Raw genomic sequence first — 14,485 nt, 5'->3', positions numbered from 1 at the left:
TGCATTATCTAAATCACATTAATGGAGAAGAATTTAAGGGTTTATTAAAAATGTTTCTCTTGCGATTCCAAATGAAAGCAAAGCATAATGCATTTCATACTTTTGTGGGTTCTTGAAATGCCAGTTTTAAAACTTGCTGTCCATGTTTGAAATGGCGGGGCCGTGGGGCCAGCTGACCCCGACTCTCACCACAGAAAGGGGACCCCAGTGGGGCCCCAGCCTGGTGGGAACATGTTCAAAGGGTCCCCTTCTTCTCTGCTGCTAGAGAGCATCGAGTCGTGTGGTTAGTATTGGCAGGTGTTTGATATTCTTTCCTATGAAGCTTGGTCCCTGCTCCCCAGATTACACTGAATCTTGTGACATTTTGGATTTTGCGGGACCTGCCTGGTGTATTTGGCAGAGTTCCCAAGAACTAACGCTGTGCTAGAGGTTTATTATGCCAATTTACATTTTTCAAAGAGTGTTCAGAGTAGTCAATTCACAAAAGCTGGTTGTAAAATATGTTGTAACCACATCTGAGCAATGTAATATCAGTTTTACCAAGTCACTAAATAATACGATGTATTTGCTGACCTTCACTTCTGCTGAATCTCTGAGACCAGACAAGCAAGGATGAGGACAAATGAGGTCATTGAATCCAGGAGATTCCAACCCTGGGATGCCTGAATCCAGAGCCCATGTTTTTCTGGCTCCCCTGTCACCCTCACTCTCACAGATCCCTCTGGATTTTCTACCAGGACTGAGCCATCTAGCTACCCAGGTCACGCTGTGGTGTGGGAGCCAGAAAGGAGTGTCTTCCATGTTGGTTACATTCAGAGGTAAGAGAATTCTACCTACTTACAGGGCAGGAGACCAATTAATCAGTTGTACGAGGACAAAGAAGTTGAGGGTAGAGAAACTGAAATATTTGCTTTAAATTTTTTTATTGAAGAAATACATGCACATGGTGAAAATGATTGCCCCGTGTACCTGCCGAGGGTCTGTTGTGACACCTTGACCAGGAGGGGACACTTCATTGTACTGGAGGAGGGCAGTGTATCAGGCGTAGGGCTTATGGCTATTAGTTGGATTGGTAGATGCTCTTATGGAAAATACTGAGGACTGGGGATGTGTTTGGCTTTATGTTGTATTCACAGACATGAAGTGGACTGGCCTGGAAACCTTGTGTGAGGACACACCGGACAGGGCCCGAGCCCAGTCGGCCACACCTTGTCTGCACTTGCAGCTTGAGGAAGGCAGTGGACCAAGGACACACAGAGGACCTGGTCCGGGCCTCCCTCACTCACGTGCTCACTGCAGGGCATCCCTCGGGCTTCGTGTCTGCTAGGACGCCAGACCCAGCCCCCGCTCCCGCTGGGTATTTCATAATGGAAATTTGACTCTTTCAAAATGGAAACTTTCACCCATTCTCCCTCACCTGTTTCCCCTCTGGGGTTCCCTGCCCTGGTAAATGGACCATCGGAACCCTGAATCTTCTTTGAACCTTTTCCCTTTCAAATCCAATTCAATATCAAGACCAATCAACTCCATTTCTCAAAAGCCACTGCTTCCACAGCCTCCTCCCACAGCCTGTAAGCCAAATCCTCTGTAACTTTTGGTGGTTAATGCAAAAGCACCTACCTAATCTCTTTGCTTCCCCAGCAGACCTCTGCAATGTCCCTGTCACACTGCAGCCTGTGTGTCCTTCCCATCCCTGCTTAAAATACTGGAGTGGCCAGCTGTTCTGAGGATGAAGTCCAGCGTCACCATAGGGTCACAATACTTGTGTGAACCATCCACGTGCTGCCATGCCTCCCCACAATTTAAGTGAACTTGAAGCTCATACTGTCAGGTTCCATTTCCACCTGATCTCTGTACTTCAGGGGCCCAGTGAAGTGCACTGCACACAGTAGCTGCTAAATATATCTTGCTGAAATCTTCCTTTTGATTCAGCAGCTGTAATTTTTGAAGTGTGTCCGGCCAGGCCTGCTGTGCACCTGGACTTTCATGTGTAGGCTCTTCGCCCCACGTCGTTCCTAGTTGAAACCATCTTGGCAGCAGCTAGTTCTGAGAAAAGCATGTAAGTCACACTGAGGTGCCATTGACTGGTAACGGCTCGTGTGTATCCTCTCAGGCAGCACTGTGTCTTCACAGGGGTCATGCCTTAATCCAGAGGCCACAAACCACCATCCTGTTTCAGGCAGCCTTCACAGTGTCCTGAGCTTCTGAGTTGGATGCCAGCATTGCAAAACCGGCAGACTTCATACAAATAATTTCTCTTGTGCAATCAGAAGATTGGGCAACATTGATCTGCTGTCCCTGCAGCGTGACAGCCAGCTGAGCTGAGGAAAGGTTGTGCCTGGCCCATAATATGTGCTCAACAAGTTTTTCTGAAGTGCAATGAGAAGGAAGCTCACAAAAGAAGACCGTAATGTTATTCTATTTGGCTTCTCACTTCTACTGACAGCTACTTTCACTTAACAAAACAAGTCACCAAACACCATTTTATGATAGGGCCAAATGACTTTTGAATACTCTCCTATTTTAAATATCTAGTTTTAAATGTGTTCAATGTCATCTAGCTATTATTTTTTAATGTTGTTTTTCAATTCGAGTTGGAATATTAATTGAACATGTAATAGCAAAAGAATTCAATAATGATTTGAGGTCTTGGTTGTGAGATGAAATAAGATATTTGTTTCCAGGATAATGCTCCTATGGTTAGATCAGGTATAGTTATGTTATTTATCTGTCTTTTATCTGTAATACCACTACCTTACATGACAAGCAATAAAATTTAAACCAAAACCTAATACTTGCACATGTTCCTTCTGTTCTTCCACTGACCAACTTGGTAACATTCACATTCTATTTTGTAGAGCTCTGAACACGTAAGAAAGACAACCTTCCTCCTCACTATATTGGAAAGGACTTCCCTTGTTAGGATGCAAGCTCTGGGAGGCAGAGGCTGGGTTGGGTGTTCTACACTTTGTCAGCTATCGAAGGCTCAGTCAATTGATGAAGTGCAAAGACAGAAATATAGATTTTCTGAAGCAAAGTGATGTTTTTCTCTCTTTTTTTCCCAGCATGATGTGGAACAGAATGGATGATAGGTGTAATGACTATAATTTCTTAACTGTTATGGTAAGTAAATAAATGCTTCTGAGCTTTTTAAATTTGGGTAGGATGAAGGGAAAAAAAATTCCCATTATGTGGAAAAATTTTATTTAAAAATATTATTCCAGTGTAATTTGTTATTCAGAATGAAAAAAGGTGTCAGAGAAATTATGCCTTTGACTATAATGGAAAATATGATTTTAAATCATCTCCCCTCCCACACTGAAATTCACCAAAGCACTATTCAAAAAGAACTTAGATTTAAAATCCCAGTGTGGGTGGTTAAGTGTTCATAGCATATTGTCGCTGTTACTGTTCGTAGGCATTGGAACGTAATGACAAAAAATGTTAATTTAAAGGAAATTAGAACTTTAAAGGACACTGTTAAATTAGTCATCAAAAATGTGTAGTCACCAAAAATGACCAATGTTTCTTTTCAAATTTTAAGTTATAGTCAAATAAAAGAGGTTATCTAAACTTTGTTTAAAATACCACTTCCTGTATGGTGTAGATGCCTGACCGCTGCACTATACACCTGAAGCTGAATAATAATGAATGTCAATTATAATGTAATATATATATAATCACAAGATGTGGAGTACAGCATAGGGAATAGAGTCAATGGAATTGTAACAGCTATATTCAGTGTCAGAGGGGCGATGGATTGGGGGAGGGGATTACCACTTTGTGAGGGGTGTAGATGTACAACTGTTACATTGTTTTGAACACCTGAAACTGAAAAAATATATATTCAGGGTTATTACATCAGCACAAGTTAAGGGGAGGGAGTTTCTGGAAAGGAGACAGAGTCACAGAGGGGAAGCACCAAATTCTGCATATTCTGCAAAAATCTCTGGATTACCTCTGAACTATGCATGTGTGAGGCACATTTAAGCCTCCCAGCTAAGTCTGAGGAAGTATGAATACAGCCCAAATGACTGTCTGTTAAAACATCAATGAACAACCTCTTCAGAGGAATATAACTATATTCAGAATCTCTACATTATATTATTCAAATGTCTAAGATACAACTCAAAATTACTAGACATTTAATAAAGAGGAACATGTGACTCATAATCAAAAGAGAAAATTAATCAAGATTAAATCCAAGATGATTCATATGTTGAAATTAGCAGACATTGTAACTTGACAAAGTTGCTGTTATAACTTTGCTCAAAGACATAAAGGAAAATATACCTTTAATAACTGCACAAATAGAAAATCTCAACAGAGAAATAGAAATTATAAGACAGACCCAAACAGAATTTTAGAACTAAAAGCTGCAATATCTGAAATAAGGGGGAAAAATCACTAGCTGTTTTTAACAGATTGGAGATGACAGAAGAATCAGAGAACATAGAAGATAAATCAATAGAAATTATCCAATCTGAAGGTCTGAGAGGAAAAAAAAGAATGTCATGAGGTGTAATACATATTTTATTGGTATTCTCTAGAAAAAGGGAATGGGGATATCTCCCTGCTCCCAGCAAGCGTCTTCACTGGGACTACATCCAGACCACAGGGCCAAATTAGTAGGAGTGGTATACGTGTGACAGTAAATTGAGGGAAATAGTCACCAACATTACCCAATATGGACAGAACCAGAGAACAAGACATCACTTCTTTGAGCTTCATTTTTCTTGTCTATAAAATGAAAATAATATCCTTATTTAGAAAAGTTATAAGAAATAATTTATTTAAGGTTTCAGCATGCCTGGTATTTTGGAAGTTGGTATATTTTTTTGTTCATTTTCTTTTAACTTTTCATTCTCTTTTAACTTTTCAACCTGCTATTGCAAAAGAATTTACTATTATTAATGGGAAAAATTACATATACCTAAAAAAGATGTAAATCTATTGATTGCTTTATTTCCTCAAATATGATAATAGTACACATTTAAATTTATGAAGTTTGAAAACTTTTGCTCTTTTTCCTTTATAATATGCTTTCTTAGATTGACATTGTGGTAAATTTGGTAGTATTCCTTCTATATCATTTAAATTGCTTCACGGTGCAAAGTAAAAGAAAACCTGACAAAAAAGAAAAGGGCTTTTTTTCCCCCCTGGCTGATGCAAGTGGAAAGTTCCAAGCAGGGCTGGCTTTGCTTGTGGTGTGATCAGGGCGACTGTCTCACCGAGCGCTACACCATCACCAGGCATCCCTGCAGCTTTCCACATCAAACATGGCTCAGAGGAGTCCTGGCTCTGAATTTCACCCTTAGAATCAGAAAATGAGTCCTTCATCAGACCAATGGAAACTTCCAACTGGAACTGAGGGACATTTGGGTGGTTGGAGAGATGCTACAATTGTGAGTGCTAAGTTGGCCCTCTGATGACTGAACAGTAATGACTGTACCATGTGATATTTACTTTTGTTAAAGACAAGCAGATTAAAGTAACACAATGCAGTATTGTCTCTATCTGTATTAGGAAATTCGAGTTCTTTGTAATGCTTAAGTACACTTTAATTTTTTATGATAGAAGTATTATGATAAATATGAAACTTTAAATGGTTTAAACCATCTCTTCCATCAATATGTGGTGGTTGTCATCTTTCCTTAAAATTCCATTAGGTTCCTCAGGCCCAAAGGTAAGTAATACTTAGTGATTTGTTACTTCTCCTTTGCCAGAATTGTTGATGGGCAGGGCTGCTGCCAAAAAGGAAGCACCAAAGAGTGGGTGAGGGCACAAGTAACACACACTGAGTACACCCTAATAAATCCACACACTTGGGTCAACAATTGAGTTTCAAAACTATGCAATTTTCTTTAGGTTGATTTGCAGCAAAGAAAGAACTGTAACGTGGACCTGTGGCAGAGAGGGATTTGAGGATAATCCTCAGATCAGTGGTGATCCCACCCACAATCCTTGACAATGGCTCAAACTCTCGTTCAGGAATGCTGTGGAAATATTTATGAAGACAGATTATTGCATGTAAATATATAATGGAGAAAGCTGTTTGCATTACTCAGATAAAAATCCTCATCTCTTGAAGCAGTCTAAGATGATGGGGGGGAAGGCATTAGCTAAAGGTGTAAGGATAGTGCTTTAAAAAAACTTGTCTACAACAGTAAAAACCATCAGTCAACGCAGAAATCAGAGTTTGAAGACAGTGGTTTGGGAAGCTTCATTTCAGAGAAAAGTGGTGGGAATGGAGCTTCACCATTAGCAGAGGGTCCAACAGCTCTACCCAAACAATGGAAGGAATAAACCTTTGAGCAAGCTACCTGTTTCTGAGTTTCACATAAACACCCTACATTTGGCTGGTCTGTCATCTCAGTCCAGAAAAGTTGGCCTCCCATCCCTGGGGCCTCCATCCCTTCAAATGTTAGAGGAGTTAGAGAAGTGTTGGACTACTCTTGCTTTATAGCAAACTTATAAAAATAAATTAATTTTTTTGTCCTGTGGTTACATAAAGGTGTGAAATCTTTTTTAAAAAGTCCCAAGGTTTTATGTAAATACACATAAATATAAAACATATATATATATATATGTTGTTTTTTTTTTTTTCTCCTGACACACAGAAAAACATTACCAAAATTTCCCTATTCTTGGATTTTTCTAGAGCACTGCATGACATAGTAGGTGCTTAAAACATAGCTATCATCATCATTAGTGTTGTCTAATGTAGCCAAGTTCTTTAATGAGAGTACTATTATTAGACACTATTACTATGATTTAGGAATTTCAGAACCTTCGATTATAGCAAAATAATTTCAAAAGGGAACTTTAAATGATTCATTTTACACATGAGGCAAATGAGGTCAAATTGACCTGTCTCAGCAAAATAATGCATGATTGAAGTGAAAAGTAAATTAAGATTTTGTTTCATTGCTCAAAGAAGGAAGACAAAATGTTAACTAAATCCCCAAGGTTAAGAAAGGTAGCAACATTCATCACCCAAAGACCAGAGGAGGCCTAATCCATGTGAATTGTGCTAGCTACTGTTATTGTTGAGAAATTTATCACCTGATTATTGAAGACTAACACTATAGAAATAGATATTGAAAGATTGTATTTAAGTGCCATGTTTTCGAAAATTTCTAAGAGAACTCTTTGAAGACAGAATCTAATTTCACTTATCTTTTATTTAGCAGGCACCCAATAAATGTTGGTTAATGGAATACGTATCACTGTCAGGCTGGTCACCTATTCTGAGAAAACTGTTTTCCATGTGTTACTCTACAACTTTCCGTTAATTATTACTAAACTGAGTCAGCATGGCAGAGTGGAAAAGGTCTACTGTGGAGTTCAAGGCTGAGTTCTACTTTTACTAGCTGTGTGATCTTGGAATGGTTGATTCTAGATTCTAAACCGCAGTTTCCTGCTGTGGATGATAGAACTCATGTGGATTATAATGAGAATTCAATCAGATAACATCTACAAGTAGTTCTTCATAAAACACTACTTATAAATGTTGTCACCCGAATTTTCATGAGAGTTTGAGCCAAACTGATATTTGCCCCAGAGTAAGATCTCAAATGCTCCCATCACCTGAATATTCCAATTTAAATAGAACTGAGCTGACACTGGCCTTGAGAGACGATTTGGTTAGAAAGCCTATCATTAGTATTATCAGGCCATTATTTTAAAATCCCGCTCACTTAAAATTATCTTTTAAATACAATTCTGATTACCTAACAGATTTCCTTATGTCTACAAGATGAAACCCCCTAACGAGCCTGTATCTTCACAACCTGACCCACGTTGGGCTATCACTGCCCATCTCCATATATAACGTCTCCGTCATTGCACTTTTCAGGCCGTGGTGCTCCTTAGCTTTGAGTTTCCAAAGAAAGGGCTCTAAACCTGAGATCCGCGGAGAACGCCTAAGGGGAGGGAGAGGCTGTGACCAGCAGGCCGTGGTTGTGTCTTACTTTCTTCCTAGCCTTGTGTTGCTCCATTAACGTTTCTAGAAACAGTCCATGCGAGACGTGTTCAACACCCACGGCCTTTTCAGGTTTTATTGCCACACTAATCACAACCACGTTCAGCTTCAGTGCGTCCCCGTTAGTATCAGAACTCGGCTGGCGGCTTCTTTGGGCCTGTGACTCCTAGGACCCCGATTTGGTGTCACTGTAGACTTTTCACATCATCTGGGGTTGCGCACGCGCCTGGCACAGCAGCAAGACCTCGATCCTCTTACGGGCGCCTCAGAAACGTCGGCACCAAGCGGGCGGGTGAAGGCCGAAGGCAGCGGGCCGTCCGCCAGGCGGAAGCCTCAGCGGCCCTCGCACCGTCCCGGGAGCGGGCGTCCGTTCGTCCCGCGTGGCCCTCGCCGTTCTTTCTGGCTGCCGGGCGAGGGGGTGGAGCGAGGAGGGATGGGGGAGGGAGGAGGCGCGACCGCCGGGAGGAACCTGCTCAGAGACCCTCTGTAAATCCCAGGTGGCTCCCCGGGTCGGACCCCGCCAACCTTCGAACCCGACGATTGCCTCCCCTTCTTTACGTGACTCCTTCAGCTTTCCGTTTTCCTCTCTTGGGAAGAGGTGGGACTTCCGGTTTCATCTCCGAGTGACTTCCGGCAAGAGCTGATGTCCTGAAAACAAGACAGCACACGGGTCCGTTGGCCACTCGCGGTGAAAAAAGGGAACCCGACGAGGGCTTTACTAAACCAGTCCCGCCATCCTGTTGTTTGGGTTGTAGTGTCCGGCGATCGATCCACGATAGAGTCGCCCTGGGAACCGCCGGAAGTCGGTCGACGGAAAGACAGGAAGTCCCGCCTCTTCCTCCCAGAGGGAAGACGGTGAGCCGGAGGAGTCAGTCGTAGGGGCTAGCAGGAGCGATTCTGTCGGCAAACAGGTAAGTTACTCTCTGGCCGGGGCGGGGGGTTTGGAGGCGGGGACCGTCCGGCGTCAGCGCGGGTCCTGGGGGCGGTGGCTTCAGGGCCGGGGCCCCGGCGGCTGGACTCTGGGAGCCCCGCCGGGGCCCTTCGCTCTTCCTCCTCCCCCCTCCCCCCGCCTCCGCCCCTCCCTGCTCGCCGGTCCCTCCCGACGCCGCCCAGACTCTCCCGACACACGCCCGCCGCCCGCCAGTCCTCGCCGCCCGGCCCGCGCCTCCGCTCCCGCCCGCCCCTGCTCGCTCGGCGGCCAGCGGGCGGGCCGGGCCCCCGCGGCCCCCGCGGGGCTTCAGTTTCCCGGCCGTGCCGCGCTGTCAGCGGCGCCCCGGCTCCCCGCACGCGTCGGGTGCGTCTTACCGCCCGCTTTCCCCGAAAGGCACCCAAACACGCCCCGAGCGCGGAACTGCCCGGGGTTGGCGTCTGGTCTGGGCGGTGGTTTCCTTAGCCTCCCGCCCACTCTGCGGGCTCCCCGGCTGCACTGACTGCGCCGCTGCCACCCCGGCCTCCGTCCGTTAAGGACGCGGCGGGCAGCGGCCCCAACGCTCGTCGCCGAGGTCGCCGCGCCTGGGCGTGGAGGGTGCTGGCCTCTCAGGCGCCCCCGCCCTCAGCACCCGGAGGCGACCCCCGTGTGCAGCCCTGGCTTCCGCCTCGGCACTGACCCACCTGCCTCCCCGGCCCGCGGGCGCGTCCCGACTGCTGGCCGCTTTCTGGAGCTCGGTCTAGTGCAGTGGCTGCCCGGGGCTGCTGACCCCTGTCGGCTGCGTTGAGAGTTGAATACCCCATTTTTTTTCCACGGGGGAGTTCTAGAAAAGGGGACCTTGTCAGGGTGGCATCCAGGAGCACACGTAGGACTTCTTTATGGGCAGCCACGGCCCGGATGGTGACTGAGCTGGAACGTTCCAGCCTGTGCCGTGGACCTAGCCGTAGTGTGCACGTGGTTTGCGGTGACATGTTGGTCCAGGTGGGACGCCTGTAGGGAGTGGGACATCAGAGGAGAGCTCGTTGGATACATAATATACTTTGTATACTTCATTTAGCACAGTGACCTTGTACAGTAGGAATTCCCTTTTTACCAGCTGAGACCCGGGTTAAATCATTTGGCCAAAATTAATGTCAGGATTCAAATCTCGTGTTTCTTACTCATTTTTACTCCAGTTTGCTACATGTGAAATTACTAACTCCTGGCACATCTGAAAACCTAAGGCAAGGCTCTCTAGCAGCTAATGTCTTCTTGCGTGACCTGCAAGGCAAGTGGCGATTATTGGTGTTAACAGTTGCTACCGGTGCCATTAAAAAAATGTTTTGGAATAATTTCCAGTTTACAGAAAAGCTGCAAGATGGAACAGAGTTCCACTGTATTCAGCAGAGAGGCTCCATTTCTACAAACATGGTTCCTACTTTGTGCTGACACCATTCTAGGTGCTGGAGAGAGCAGCATACTGCCCTAGGTGGTTTCAAGGTCTGGTTGAGGGGGCAGATACACAAATTGATGCATTGCCTTTTTGCTTAGGGTTAAAGAAGTATCCTTTGCTAAGGGCTAAAGTGCAGGTACAGGGACATGGGCACTATGTCTGACTGCCTGGCAATGGGTGGCGAGAGCTTGCAGGATACGGGGTTTGAGTTAGGTCTTAAGGATTAGTGGGTATTCACTTGATTGAGGGGACAGTTCTCTCAACATTCATCCTAATTAGGTTTGTTTTATTAGAGGAGAGCTCCCTAACCATTGTAAAACAGACTCTTTGCGTTTGATTGCATCTCCTCTGAGCTTTGTTTTACAGGTATCACAGGTTGTGAGTAGAATCCCAGTTTATAAATCTATGAATAGATTAAATGAAGCAGTGTTTTTTATGCAGTTATGGAAATATCTAGAGCTATACATTTTAGAATTCTCTGTTTTTCATACTTGTTAAATATTTCTTGTGGCCTGACCATACACGTTCTTTATTCAAGGACGGGAGCCCAGTTCTGAGCTATAATCTGTGTGAGATCCACACACCAGAGGGGACACTGGAGTCAGTTTTAACTCGGCCTGCTGTAACAATACCACAGCCTGGGGGCCTGAGAAAACAGGCATTTCTTTCTCAATTCTGGAGCTTGAGAAGTCCAAGATCAAGGTGCAGTTTCCCGGTGAGGTTCTTCCTGGCTTGCAGTTGACCACCTCTTGCTGTGTCCTCACATAGCAGAAAGCAAAAGAGAACTCTGGTCTCTTCCTCTTATGAGGACACTGATCCCATCTTGGGAGCCAGCCCTACGACCTCGTCTAAACCTAATCATCTCCCAGAGGCTTTCACTAAAGCAAACACAGTTTTATTTAAAATAGTAGGTTATTTTAGAGATATTAAATATGATTCAGTCGATGAAGACATTTTCATTGTTGCGTTTTGATGAAGGGACAACGTGTGGTGGCACACTGGTGCTCTTTCCTATTTTCGGCCGTGCAGGGATGAGTGCCCTCACCGTTAGATCAGGGTAGAGGGATGTGGCATTGATCTGATCCCGTTCCCTCGTGTCGGATAGGGAGGCTGAGCCCCGCGGAAGCCAAGTGGCAAATCCATCTCGGAGGTTAGTGGCAGAGCAAGGATTAGAATCAGGTCTCCTGATTTACAGGCCAGTCTTTCTGCTCTTCCCTCAGTGGTTCTCAGACTGGAGGTGCGTCAGGGTCACCTTGGGGGCTTGTGCAGCCATGCTGGGCCTTGCCCAGAGGTCTGAACCAGCAGGTGAGGTGGGGATCGGGGTCTGACTGGTTTGCTAATAACCTTCCCAATTTTCACATTAAAAATTTCCAGTTTTTTTGTTTGCCTCAAAGAGAGAGCAGAGTATACCTCAGTCACGTGGTTGACACCTAATCAGCATTTCACTCGGGGCACTTCTGGTATCCTCCTGAGTTAAAGTTGGCAGTGTCTGTGGCTCTTACCAAACAGGACACTTTTTTCTTTTTTAAAGATTTTATTGGGGGAGGGGAACAGGACTTTATTGGGGAACAGTGTGTACTTCCAGGCCTTTTTTCCAAGTCAAGTTGTTGTCCTTTCGATCTTAGTTGTGGAGGGTGCCGTTCAGGTTCAAGTTGTTGTCCTTTCAGTCTTAGTTGTGGAGGGCGCAGCTCAGCTCCAGGTCCAGTTGCCGTTTTCTAGTTGCAGGGGGCACAGCCCACCATCCCTTGCGGGACTCAAAGAATTGAACTGGCAACCTTGTGGTTGAGAGCCCACTGGCCCACATGGGAATCGAACCGGCAGCCTTCGGAGTTAGTAGCATGGAGCTCTAACCGCCTGAGCCACCAGGCTGGCCCAGGACACTTTTTTGAGGGCGGGATACATTTCTAATTCACATCATTCACAAACATCAACCAAAAAGTGAACAATGAATGGCTTTGATAGGAAGGCAAAACAGTGGCACTTTCAGAAGACAGTGTAGGACCCTGGTTGTGTGAGTGCTGTAGGGAGGAGGTTTTTAAGCAAATCACAGAGGAACAAACCACAAAGGAAAAGATTGGTATGTTGACAACACTAACACTGACGGCCAGTGTTAATAAAAGAAACCAAGACAGTGAAGAGACAAGTCACAAGTGAGAATAGGTATTTTTGATACATATTACTGATAAAAGATTGGTATCCAGAAAGGTAAACAACAACAAATCAATAAGAACAATAGAGAAATGGGTAAATTACCAGAAGAGGCATCTCACAGAAGAGGAAAGCTGAGTGCAAAGATTCTCAACTTATTAATAATTATTAGGGAAAAGCAAATTAGGACCAAAATGATGTATGGTTTCATACAGTTGGTTGACAAAGATGTAAAAATCTGACAATATCTGTAGGGGAGGTAGGAAACAGCTGGAATGCTTACAACTGACGGGAGTGTAAGTCTGTACAGTGACTTTGGAATTAGCTAATAAAGTTGCATGTACCCTTTGCCCCAGTAATTCCACTCCTGGGCCTTCATCCTAGAGCAGTGCTTCTGTATTGTCTTTCCCCCACACCATCTCCAGGGAACTGGCTCAAAGTGGGCAGTTTTGGGCCCCACCCAGGGCCCGCTGGATCGGAAACTTTGGGGATGGGCTAGCCTTCAGCCTTCGCCAGCTGTGCAGGTGATTTGATGTGGGCTAAAATGGGCAAACATTCCCCACGAGGAACACACTGGAAACAATGTCCATTGCAGGAGAATGGATAAATGGTATTGTATTCCTATTGGTAGTTAAGTACCATACAGCAGGGAGACTGAATGGATTTTAGCGACGTGCATGAGAAGTGTCAGGAACCTTGCCTCTAGGGAAAAAGGCTATTTCCTCGAAGAAGGCACATAATATTTTACCCATTATTTGTTAACTTTTTAAGTTTAGAAACATGCAAAACAAAATGGCATAATGCTAGGAATACAGATATGGTAAATAGTAAGAAAACAGGTAAATTGCAAACACAAACTTCAAGTTAGTGGGTACTAGCTCTGTGAGAAGAGGGAAGGTGCTAGAGACACCATTGGGTCTTCTTCAAAGATAAGAACTTGATTTTCTTAAACTGCGTTCTGTAGTCAGGGTTTTATTACATTATGTTTAATACTTTGCACATATTAAAATTATTTTTTGTATCAAATGTTTAAAAAACTGGATGAAAAAAGGCTTCTAGGGAAAGGAATCTTACAGGGCGATCTGATCATTCGTTCCTAACTGGGCCGGTGATAGTGGGTGGTCTCGCCCCAAGCCTGTAGCTTCTTTAGTAAAAGCCTTATCTTTGCCTTAAGCAAATTCTGTCCGTTGCTTCTGTGTGTCTAGGTTCACAGGCCTTTAAAAAGCTAGGAGTAATGCTTACCCCATGCGGGCCTGAGCATCCTCCAGAGAGAGCACAGAATCTTTACTATCCTGGAATTGGACCCCCTCCCCTTGCCTTCTCCCACCTTCCTGTCTTCTTCCTTGTGTTCTTAATTTCAAATGCGTAAAAGCTGCTGCAAAACTATTATTCTCTGGAGCATTTGAGCTGTTACTTCCTGGCAGTTGTCATTTTGGCTCATAATTCATACAAATTCTCTGCAGGTTTGTATGTTCGTAGGTCCACAAAACAAACGTTTGTTTTTCTCTTTTTGCACATCTGTCTACACAGGGACTATTGAGTTTGTAAGAAAAAGCTATGGTGGGTGTCATGTGGTCACGGAGATATGTTCTTGCAGGGCTATGATACAGAAGTAGTTTCAGGAGTAGAGAGCCCCGAGAGAAGATTGGTTTCCATGCGAATGATTGTTATTTCTTGCTGAACACTTACTAGGTCGCACGCAGTGTTCGGAGCACAGTATGTGCTAATCTTACACTCGGCTAACTGAAGGCTGAGTCGCACCCACAGTGCACCTCTGGGGGTTGTTCCACTACTGCCCCAGTTGCATGAGGCGGAAAGGTGCCCATGGACACCTACGTGGGAGTGGAAGAGATCGTCTGACTCCTGCACGCCTGCCAGATAGATAGTCACAGACGGAGTGTGTCTGCGAGTGTTGGCGTTCCAGGAAAAGTCACTGTAGGGATGGGAGTGTGAAGGACGCACAGGGCAGATTTACCGCTGGTTTCAAAGTGAC

General features: G+C 44.7%; 1 protein-coding gene and 1 long non-coding RNA gene across 4 annotated transcripts in view; one reads left to right on the top strand and one right to left on the bottom strand.

Annotated features, from left to right (window-relative positions):
* Window positions 1-4,515: 4,515 nt before the first annotated feature.
* Window positions 4,516-9,882, bottom strand: LOC109436737 (uncharacterized). The gene is made up of 2 exons (XR_002136152.2): window positions 9,596-9,882; window positions 4,516-8,881 (listed from the first exon to the last, which is right to left on the bottom strand). It is a non-coding gene; the product is annotated as an uncharacterized LOC109436737 (long non-coding RNA).
* Window positions 8,765-14,485, top strand: part of ZNF407 (zinc finger protein 407) — a 377,771-nt gene continuing 372,050 nt past the window's right edge. For 2 of the 3 annotated variants that reach the window (XM_019715496.2, XM_019715504.2), the window contains exon 1: window positions 8,765-8,895. The gene's annotated coding sequence lies outside the window, so the exon portion shown is untranslated. Of the gene's footprint in view, window positions 9,279-14,485 lie in introns of all 3 variants that reach the window. The other variant, XM_074339832.1, reaches the window with a different exon arrangement.

Source organism: Rhinolophus sinicus, linkage group LG09 (genome assembly GCF_036562045.2).
Source record: "Rhinolophus sinicus isolate RSC01 linkage group LG09, ASM3656204v1, whole genome shotgun sequence".
In the NCBI taxonomy this organism is placed as follows: Eukaryota; Metazoa; Chordata; class Mammalia; order Chiroptera; family Rhinolophidae; genus Rhinolophus; species Rhinolophus sinicus.
The sequence above is the reverse complement of the archived record's forward strand: the minus strand, read 5'-3'. Positions and strand labels throughout refer to the sequence as shown.